Here is an 11,839-nt window from a genome sequence, read left to right as displayed (position 1 = left end):
TTCTTTACGTACTGCACGAATATGTAATAAAAAATGGGGGTTCTTATTTAAAAACGCATTTGATATCCATTTGACCTATGGCAGCGCCATCTAGACGACCAACCATAGCGCCACCTTGTTTCCCCCTCCAAGGTAGACGAGTTTCGTTCTCTTCTGTTTTTCGTTCGATGCTTATTTCGTGAGATATTTGTCCCGGTCACTATCAATGGACCACCCTGCATAAGACAAGTGTCTGGCGCAGTTCTTATATCGGTTACTGCTGGTACAATGGCAGGTTATCGAGATTTAAAAGAGTTTGTTCGTGCTGTTATAGTCAGCGCATGAGCGATGGGACACAGAATCTCCGAGGTAGCGATGAAGTGGAGATTTTCCGATACGACCATTTCACGAGTGTACCGTGAATATCAGGAACCCTGTAAAACATTAAGTCTCCGACATCACTGCAAGTACGGATCCAACGACGACTGAAGAGAATTATACAACGTGACAGAAGTGCAGATTGCTACAGATTTTAGTGTTGGACCATCAACAAGTGTCATCGTGCGAACCATTCAATGCAACATTATCGATATGGTCTTTCGGACCCCAAGGCCCACTCGTGTACCCTTGATGAATACACGACACAAAGCTTTACGCCTCGCCTGGGCCCGTCAACACCGACATTGGGTTGTTGATGACTGGAAACACGTTGCCTGGTCAGTCGAGTCTCGTTTCAAATTGTGCCGAGCTGATGGACGTGTAAGGGTATGGAGACAAATTCATGAATCCATGGACCCTGCATGTCAGCAAGGGACTGTTCAAACTGGTGGAGGCTCTGTAATGACGTGGAGCGTGTGCAGTTGGGGTGATATAGGACACAGGATACGTCTAGATACGACGCTTTGACAGGTGACACGGACGTAAGCATCCTGTCTGATCAACTGCAGCCATTCATGTCCATTGTGAATTCCGCCGGACTTGTGCAATTCCATCAGGACAATACGACGCCCCACACGTCGAGGATTGCTACAGAGTTGCTCTAGGAATACTCTTCTGAGTGTGAACTTTATTGAGCACATCTGGGTTGCCCTGCAACGTGCTGTTCAGAGCAGATTTCGATCCCTCGTACTCTTACGGATTTATGGACAGCCCTGCAGGGTTCATGGTGTCAGTTCCCTCCAGTACTACTTCAGTCATTGGTTGAGTCCATGCCACGTCGTGTTGCGGCACTTCTGCGTACTCGCGGGGCCCTACGCGATATTAGGCAGGTGTTCCACTTTCTTGGCTCTTCAATGTATATGTTATTGCTCATAAGACTTGAATTACGAACTTCTATCTGTTTCTTCTCAAGCCACATTACTGTGCTCACCAAGTACTTCACTAACATCTGTCTCGTTCTGTTCATGACCTGTGACTAACTGCTTGCTCGGCAGGAGGTTCGAATCGACCCGTCCCCTGTGTGATGACGTAGTGGAAGCTGGCCAACACACGGGTGCCGGCCGCATCAAAACGGCAAATGGTATGTTATTACAATAGGTAGAACAGAGGATTGCATGGTTTGCAAAACATAAATTTAGAGTAACATATAGGCGAAATAATTTAGGCCCATAGCCAACTCTAAGGGAATCTGTACCGGAACACTTATAACAAATTTTTCACTTCAACAGTTCTATCTCTTTACCTTGGAAGTACAGCCCAAGACGATATAATGGTGACCTCACATTCAAACACACACATTAATAGTCCCAGATGGAAGTACAATACAAGTGTTGCCTAGAGAGGACCCAGCGAGTTTGCGACAGTAGTGTGGAGATGCAATCTGTTGACGTTTCTGCGGAGTCCAAGACACTTCAGGTAGTTCTTTGCTTTCTCATTTGTTGGCTTCCCCATCTCACAACCAGACAGTCACATTGAAAACTATCCTAAATCTCGGGTTAAGCAATAGCTCAGTCTGTTACCACAAACCGGTCTTATGCTTTTACATTCGTTCTCTTCGCCAACTAGGCGCGCAGTCCGGAACCGCGCGACTGCTACGGTCGCAGGTTCGAATCCTGCCTCGGGCATGGAAGTGTGTGATGTCCTTAGGTTAGTTAGGTTTAAGAAGTTCTAAGTTCTACATGACTGATGACCTCAGAAGTTAAGTCCCATAGTGCTCAGAGCCATTTGAACCATTTGCATCTTCGCCAACTCACAACCAAAGAGTCATATTCCAACCTAACCCAGACCTGGTCTGAAGATGGGCAACCCCTCCTAAGTCTGGTAAAGACAAAAATAAATTATCATAAAAAAGTGACTAGTAGTAGGGTTTTTCAACTTTTCAGCCTATATTAAAGTTACACTACTGGCCACTAAAATTGCTACACCAAGAAGAAATGCAGATGATAAAAGGGTATTCATTTGACAAATATATTATACTAGAACTGACATGTCATTACATTTTCACGCAATTTGGGTGCATAGATCCTGAGAAATCAGTACCCAGAACAACCACCTCTGGCCGTAATAACGGCCTTGATACGCCTGGGCATTGAGTCAAACAGAGCTTGGATGGCGTGTACAGGTACAGCTGCCCATGTATCTTCAACACGATACCATAGTTCATCAAGAGTAGTGACTGGCGTATTGTGACGAGCCAGTTGCTCGGCCACCATTGACCAGACGTTTTCATTTGGTGAGAGATCTGGAGAATGTGCTGGCTAGGGCTGCAGACGAACATTTTCTGTATCCAGAAAGGCCCGTACAGCACCTGCAACATGTGATCGTGCATTATCCTGCTGAAATGTAGGGTATCGTAGGGATCGAATGAAGGGTAGAGCCACGGGTCGTAACACATCTGAAATGTAACGTCCACTGTTCAAAGTGCCGTCAATGCGAACAAGAGGTGACCGAGACCTGTAACCAATGGCACCCAATCCATCACGCCGGGTGATACGCCAGTATGGCGATGACGAATACACGCTTCCAATGTGCGGTCACCGCGATGTCGCCAAACACGGATGCGACCATCATGATGCTGTAAACAGAACCTGGATTCAGCCGAAAAAATGACGTTTTGCCATTCGTGCACCCAGGTTCGTCGTTGAGTGCACCATCGCAGGCGCTCCTGTCTGTGATGCAGCGTCAAGGGTAAGCGTAGCCATGGTTTCCGAGCTGATAGTCCATGATGCTGCAAACGTCGTCGAACTGTTGGTGCATATGGTTGTTGTCTTGCAAACGTCGCCATCTGTTGACTCAGGGACCGAGACGTGGCTGCACGATCCGTTACAGCCATGCGGATAAGATGTCTATCATCTCGACTGCTAGTGATACGAGGCTGTTGGGATCCAGCACAGCGTTCCGTGTTACCCTCCTGAACCCACCGAGTCCATATTCTGCTAACAGTCATTGGATCTCGACCAACGAGAGCAGCAATGTCGCGATTCGCTAAACCGCAATCGCGATAGGCTACAACGAGACCTTTATCAAAGTCGGAAACGTGATGGTACGCATTTCTCCTCCTCACACGAGGCATCACAACAACGTTTCACCAGGCAACGCCGGTCAACTGCTGTTTGCGTATGAGAAATCGGTTAGAATCTTTCCTCATGTCAGCACGTTGTAGGTGTCGCCACATGCGCCAATCTTGTGTGAATGCTCTGAAAAGCAAATCATTTGCGTATCACAGCATCTTCTTCCTGCCGGTTAAATTTCGTGTCTGTGGCACGTTATCTTCGTGGTGTAGCAATTTTAATGGCCAGTAATTCCTAGTAACACGCTTTGCAGACTACAGCACGCTGCGCTACACTGCTAGACAGAAAAAAAATACTTAGTGTGCCTGTATACTATGTGCGAAAAGCCAGTTATCCCAACAAGAGCCCCAGACTTCGCAGAAGTGCCACTCCGAACATGCGTTGGAACCTCAACCAAGCAAGTACGAGAGGAGTACAGCTGCCCCTCCCCAATTACCCGTAGCAAAAAAAAGTCTTCGACACTAAGACTTTTATCAGTTCAGTATCAGTTAGAAGAAAGGCAGAAAATGTAATGGATGAAGTGTAGTAACAAGTGTAACAGACTCATTTGCCGCAAATTCTTAATACCATTTCGCCATTCACTGCGAAATTAACATGAGCCTCCCCCCCCCCCCCCCCCCCACCACCACCCCCTCCTCCCTGTCTCCGGATGCGCTCTTAATGGTATCCACTTACCTCATGCAACAAAGAATTAACAGACAGTTTCATGTTCACAAAAGTCTGAATCCGTTAGAACGTAAGATCGTACAGAAAAGATTTTTCTTGGGAAAGAATTACATTCTAGTTGAGTGGGAGACTACAGTGACTGACCGTTTTGAAAATCATTTATTGTCGATCACAGTCACAGCAATTTCAAAAGGAATGACTGCATCGGCGATCCTGACATCTATGAAAGAAATAAGTATGAAAATTTGAAAGAGAATTTATGCAGGTTACATATAAATTAAAATACATTAAAGAAAGTAATCTCATACCGTAAAATACATGCCGTTGTTGAGTGAACCTCATGGCCAATGAATATTGATGGCACTTTCAACAGTGGACGTTATATTTCAGATGTGTTACGACCCGTGGCTCTACCCTTCATTCGATCCCTGCGAAACCCTACATTTCAGCAGGATAATGCACGACAGCATGTTGCAGGTCCTGTACGGGCCTTTCTGGATACAGAAAATGTTCGACTGCTGCCCTGGCCAGCACTTTCTCCAGATCTCTCACCAATTGAAAACTTCTAGTCAATGGTGGCCGAGCAACTGGCTCGTCACAATACGCCAGTCACTACTCTTGATGAACTGTGGTATCGTGTTGAAGCTGCATGGGCAGCTGTACCTGTACACTCCATCCAAGCTCTGTTTGACTCAATGCCCAGGCGTATCAAGGCCGTTATTATGGCCAGAGGTGGTTGTTCTGGGTACTGGTTTCTCAAGATCTATACACCTAAATTGTGTGGAAATGTAATGACATGTCAGTTCTAGTATAATATATTTGTCCAATGAAAACCTGTTTATCATCTGCATTTCTTCTTGGTGTAGCAATTTTAATGGACAGTAGTGTACATTTGTCGAGGTATCACATTTAAGTGATAAACATTGCAAGATCATAGGTTAATGTAAGTGTGAGATGCTGGGAGATTAATAACATGTGTAAACGCCAGCATTTTAATTGTAAGCATGCAAACGTGCATTGTGTTGCACTGGTGCCTCATATCAGGTTGTGGAATGAAGTTCCAAGCCTGTTGCACTCGACGGTCAATTCACGGACGGTTATTCCGTTTGTGGATGACGCTGGAGTTGTTGTCCGATGACGTCCCGCATGTACTTCATTGGACACTGATCTGGTGATCGAGCAGTTGAAGGCTTTCATCGGAAAACACAAGAGACGTCCACCCAGCCTCCAATAAGATCTCGCTTGACACTAATGACGTCGCAAATGGCGGTGGTTTGGGGTCAGTGGGAAGTATGCTACAGGAGCTGTCCTCGAAGTAATGGATTTGCAACAGTTTGTTGTGCCACAGTGGTGCCAACTGCTCCTCAAATTGCTGCTGCAGATGCAGTACGATGCGCCGAACACGACGGTCTTTCCTCTCTGTAGTGGCACGTGGCCGTCCGGAGCCCGGTCTTCTTGCTGCTGTACATTCTCGCTATAACCGCTGTCGGCATTCGTATATACTGGTTACATTCCTACCAAGTTTTACTATAATATCGCAGAAGGAATATCCGGATTCTTATAGTCCTATTAAACGACCTCATTAAAACTGAGAGAGGTGTTTATAATGGTGTCTTTGTCGCCTTAGAGGCATTCTCGATTAACATCAACTCATCACTTCCAATCTCAAAGGTGACTAACGCTCACGACCGTTACTGTGTGTATTTAAAGCAAACCTGATTTGCAATCTCATAGTGGCACCACTAGCGCCACTCTAGCGCCACTAGCGACTGGCACGAATTTTGAATGGACATCATGTTTCAGATGTAGAAACACGCCTATCAGCTTTAGTTTATGTCGCACAAATCATTCTTGCTGGTACGAGATTTTTTCCGTCAGTGTAGTTTCATCTGTTTCGCTACTTTGACAGGAGTGCGGATTGTTACGGTCTGCCTTCTGGGAACGAGCACCTCGGAAGCGGCGAGGTTGATAGGCTGTCTGCGTGCTGCCATCACGAGCTCGTACGGAAGGTGGCTCAAGTGTGGTGGAACGACGAGTCTGCGACAATGTCTCGGACGTCCACTCCTCGTCACGGAACGTGGCGGTCAGAGGCTGCCCTCTCTGTCAACGAGGATAGGCGGCTATCTGACACAGATCTGACGACAAAGTATAATTCTGGTTCCAACCCAAGTGTTTCGAAGCACGCCGTTCGTCAAACATCGTTGAAAATTGGGCTCCGCAACAATATTAAGCAAGATGGCGTCACGTGTGGAAGTAATAATAAATCGTTCTCCAGAAATTGACTTAAAAGTATCAGTTAGCTGTTTATATTGTAGCGAAATTGTTCGTAAAGGTGTCAGACTTTGTTCTGTGAGACAAATTTGGTGTCATACGAAATGTATTGCAGAAGTAAATTTGGAAAACTCGGACTGTAATTGCGGCGTAGTGACTTGTAACGGACGCCGAGCCGCAACAGAAATGGTATATTCTGGTGTTGAAGATTGTGTAGCGAGTGCATTGCAGCGTGATCTTGAACTTAGCAAAAAATACGCATCAGTGCTTCTCAACATGCTTAAGTATATCTCAAGCAGTTCTCATTGTAACGGCATACTAACAGAAACTAGCCGTGACTTTGAAATACCTAAAAAGTTCCGCTCCAAATCTGGTGAAACAGTGTACAAAGTACCGTTGCAGAATCGTTTTGATGCCTTGTATCCAGGCACAAACACGATAGGCCGCGAAACGTGTGAACTAAACAAACATTCACAAGAAAAGTGCATAAACACAATTTCTGAGTGCAATGAAACACAAGACTGTTACACAACTGTACAGACTGATGTAAACACAGTAGGCCTAGCGGAAGAAACGTGTGAAGTGAACAAATTCAAAATTGATAAATGCATTATCGGAAGAACGAAGACGAAAAAGTGTTATAAACGTACAAAAGTAACAGTTTACTCTGATAACCATGGACGAAATCTTGCAGAAATATTGCGTGCTGAACACAATGTGATAGCGTGTGGATATGTTAAACCAGGGGCTCCTATACAGGAAGTAGCTAAAAACATTGAGCAAGACAGATTACAAAACAAAAATCGGCGCATTGTACTGATTGCGGGCGCAAACGATGTGTATAGGAATGAACTGGCAACTGCAGTCCGCAACCTAAAGAAAACTCTTCATGCTACCGAAAAGGACACAGTGATAGTAACAGGAATACCTCATAGGCATGATCTCATACCTAATTCTTGCGTAAATTTAGAAATTAAAAAAGCAAACAGGCAATTCCAGAAAATCTGTAAAGCCTACTCAAATGCCTATTTTCTCAGTGTGAATTTTCTTCAGAGATGCAGCTACACAAATCATGGAATGCACCTAAACAGAAGAGGCAAAAGACTGCTCAGTGAAAAAATCAGTGAAACTTTAGACAAACTCAACATGCAAGACGACTTTTTAACTGAAACTGTTATGCCACTGGACTTTCATGCAGAAAGCAATGGTGACCAAAACACACATTCAAAGGAGGTTACAGCAGAATTAGCCGCCATCCCAGGCTATCCCAATAGCAAAAACGATGAAAACTCAACACTAGTAGAAGAAAGAGTAACATCAACAAAAATAGAGGCAGAAACACCAGCACAACTGCCACCAGTGTCACTAAAAGCAGCAGTACCAGAAACAGCAGGCACAGCACCGTCAGCAGCAGCACAATCAACAGAAGCAGTACAGTCAACAGGAGCAGCAGCAGTTCCAACATCAGCAGTGGCAGAAAAGTACACAACCTCACATGGAGCAACAAGCAGACGGAAGAGAGTGCCTCCCTCCCATCTGCAAGATTTTTTAGTCACAAGCATGATGAAAAAGAAACCTCCAAGATAAGTAATATTAAATCTCTAACAGTGCTTCACCAAAACATTCAGAGTATAAAAAGCAAAGTGCAACAGCTAGAAGTTGAGTTACAATCCTTAGACAGTCCAGTTATCTGCATCACAGAGCACTGGTGCAAAGTCAATGAAATTCAATACATAAATTTGCCCTCATATGTACTAGCTTGTTCTTATTGCAGAAACTCAATGAAAGGTGGAGGATCATGTATTTTTGTTAAGAGTGGTATTTCATTTAAAGTCAGGAATGATATTATCCTACTAAGTGTAGACAAGCATTTTGAAGTGTCAGCAGTAGAGATACCAGCTGTAGATATGCCCAAAAAACTAATTGTACTATGTGTATACCGTTCTCCCAGTGGTGATTTAGAAACATTCTTTTCAAAACTTATGCAAAGCCTAGAACAAGTGTCATCCCTGAAAAGTAATATACTCTTGTGTGGTGACTTAAACATTAACACAGCTAAGGCAGATGAAACCAGTAACACTTTTCTGAATATTCTGAATAGTTTTGGCATGTCCTCTTTAGTTAATTGTGCAACAAGAATAACCAAACACTCAACATCTACCATTGACCATGTAGCTACAGATATAGGTGGGGAAAACTGTGTCATAACTGTCAAAAATCTTGGACTATCAGATCATTTATGCCAAATCATAAAAGTAAAAGCTTCTGTAGAAAAACCAGTAAACCTCCACATGTTTAAAAGAGTCTACTCAGACGCAGCAATACAAAAATTTTGCTTACAATTATGACATGAAAGATGGGAAGAAGTATATTCAGAAAATAATGTGAATCAGAAATTCTCCAAATTCATGTCGGAGTTTAAGATAATATTCGAAGAAGCCTTCCCCAAAGCACTAAGTTCTACTGGAACATCCACCAAAAATAAGTGGATTACCACAGGAATTAGAAAATCTGCCCAAACTTTTAAATACCTAAACTCTATAAAAAACAACAACAGTGATCCAGATTTTCTTCATTACTACAGAAACTACAAAAAAATCTATAGGAAGGTGCTCAATGTTGCAAAAAAAAAAAAAAAGGCCAATGATAGACTAATAAATCTAGCTAAAAATAAAAGTAAAGCTACATGGACTATAGTGAAACAAGAGACAGGAACAGCAACACATAGGCAAATAAACACCCAAATCAGGAACAAAGAAAACCTAACAAGTACCCCAAAAGAACTAGCAAACTTTGTTAATTCTTACTTAGTAGTATAGCTACAAAGTTACAGGAAAATTTTTCAAAATCTCATAATCCACGAACACGGGAATATACATCAAATTCAATGGTATTGCTACCCACTACTGAGGAAGAAGTATGTAATGTGGTAAGGAAATTAAAGAGCAAAAATTCAGCAGGTTTAGATGAAATTCCAATGTCTGTGCTGAAAAAATGCATAAATAGTATCAAAGCCCCCCTAACCAATATCATAAATGAATCTTTCAAAGCCGGTTGTTTCCCTGATTATCTGAAACATGCAAAAATTTTACCTTTACACAAAAAAGATGATGTAGAAAACATTGAGAACTACAGGCCAATTGCCCTACTGTCATCATTTTCCAAAATAATAGAGTCCATAATGAAGAACAGACTTATGAGCTATCTAAACAAATACAACCTTCTTTCAAATGACCAATTTGGTTTCAGACCAGGCAGAGATACAGAAATGGCAATAGCACATTTCACTAAAGTGGTTCTAGAAGCACTGGATGAAGGCAACTACGTATCTGGCACATTCCTTGACCTGTCAAAGGCCTTTGATACAGTTGACCACCAGAATCTATTACTTAAGTTAGAAGCACTAGGAGTAAGAGGGGTAATCAACAAATGGTTCCATTCATACCTAAAAAATAGAGTACAGTGGGTAGAGATCTCGCATGTCTCCAGTAGATCAAAGTTCATAGAAAAACACCTGTCAGATCCACAACATATTAATATTGGGGTCCCTCAGGGAAGTGTGCTGGGTCCGGTGTTGTTCTTGATTTATATAAATGACTTTCCACAATATATCCGACATGGAGAGAAGATATTGTTTGCCGATGACAGCAATATTATAATCACCAGTGAGACATCAGCACAAATGTTGGAAAATTGTAATGAATCACTGAAAGATGTCTACAAATGGTCTACAGAGAATAAAGTGACCTTAAATATTAAGAAAACAAATAGCATACGCTTTAGAATAAACAGAAAAAACAGTCCCCTAAAGTTAAAGCTACATAACACCTCTGTAGACGAAGTGCCCACCACAAAATTCCTAGGGTTGCATATTGACAGCCAGCTTAGGTGGAGTGAACATGTCAAAAAACTCACAAAAAAGATATCTACAACTTGTTACGCACTTAGAGTTCTCTCCTCAGTATGCAGCGATGAATGTCTAAGAACTGTATATTTTAGCTATGTACATTCAGTCATAAGCTATGGGATAATTTTCTGGGGAAATAATGTACTCAACTTACAAACAGTTTTTAAAGTGCAGAAGAGAGCAGTGAGAATTATAACTAAAAGCAGTTAAGTGGGCTCACTGCAGAGAACTATTCAAAATACTTGGTATTCTAACTGTTCCCTGTTTATTTATGTTCCACACTATAGTATATATAAAGAAAAATATAGTGAATTATAGTACAAACAGCATTTTACACAGCTATAGCACAAGAACAAGCCACTGCCTTCATCTAGATAGGAGAAACAAGCATAAGACCCAAAAAAGTTTCTTGTATCAGGGTGTAAAATTGTATAACAAGCTGCCACAGGAAATCAAAGAAATTAACAGCATGTACTGTTTCAGAAAAACTCTTAAACTGTATTTTCAGGAACACTGTTTTTACACAGTAAGTGAATATCTAAATGTTTGAATGTAATTTAAGTGACATAATGACATTGTATTGTATATTCTGTAAATGTATAACAAGCTGCACAGGACATCAAAGAAATTAACAACATGTACTGTTACAGAAAACCCTTAAACTATATTTTCAGGAACACTGCTTCTAAACAATAAGTGAATATTTAATTGTTTGAATGTAATTTAAGTGATAAATGTCATTGTATTCGTATACTCTGTAAATGCATATAAAAGTGTCAATGTATCTGCAAAAATCACTGTATCCAAACTGACAACATCCATACATTGGAAAATGTCTACGGATGGCTAATCAAATAAATAAATAAATAAATAAATAAATAAAGACGATCCTTACGTGTTCCCATATTGACATAACGACATCGTTAATTGCGATTGTAGACTAATTGGATCACAGCGATTGGTCCTGGTATCAGTGGGAACGTGTCGCCCGGTCGTATGGAAGGTGGCTCTATTTCCAACAAGTCAGTGTGACGCAGTCATCCAGGAGAATGGCTACTGGAACGTGCACAGCGCCACAGGCGCAGTCCGGCTGCGGCAGTACTACGCTGTGAGAGGCATTCACCCGAGGCTTCCGTGGGGCATGTGATAGTCATCGATGGCACCGTCACACGTCTGGACCACGTGTCCACCTGCATCCCTTCGTCCCTTCACGCTTGCTGTCTTCTCCGTCTTCTCCAATAGCATCTTCCAGCAGGATAATTGTCCGTATCTCAAGGCTAGAAGTGGTTTGAGAAGTATGGTAGTCAAGTCACGTTGTTGTTATTTAAAACGTCCGGGCTGCAGGCCGTGGCCGATATGTGAAACTTTACCCTGACGTGTCGCCTTTGGCTGCGGGGACGTCCTCGGTGGTGAAGTGTCAAACTGCAATCACAACTCGAGGAGTGCCGAATATATAGGCAGTGTAAGGGCACCACAGTCGATCACGTGTCAACATTCTCCATTGAAA

This window comes from Schistocerca nitens, chromosome 3 (genome assembly GCF_023898315.1).
Source record: "Schistocerca nitens isolate TAMUIC-IGC-003100 chromosome 3, iqSchNite1.1, whole genome shotgun sequence".
Lineage (NCBI taxonomy): Eukaryota > Metazoa > Arthropoda > Insecta > Orthoptera > Acrididae > Schistocerca > Schistocerca nitens.
The sequence above is the reverse complement of the archived record's forward strand: the minus strand, read 5'-3'. Positions refer to the sequence as shown.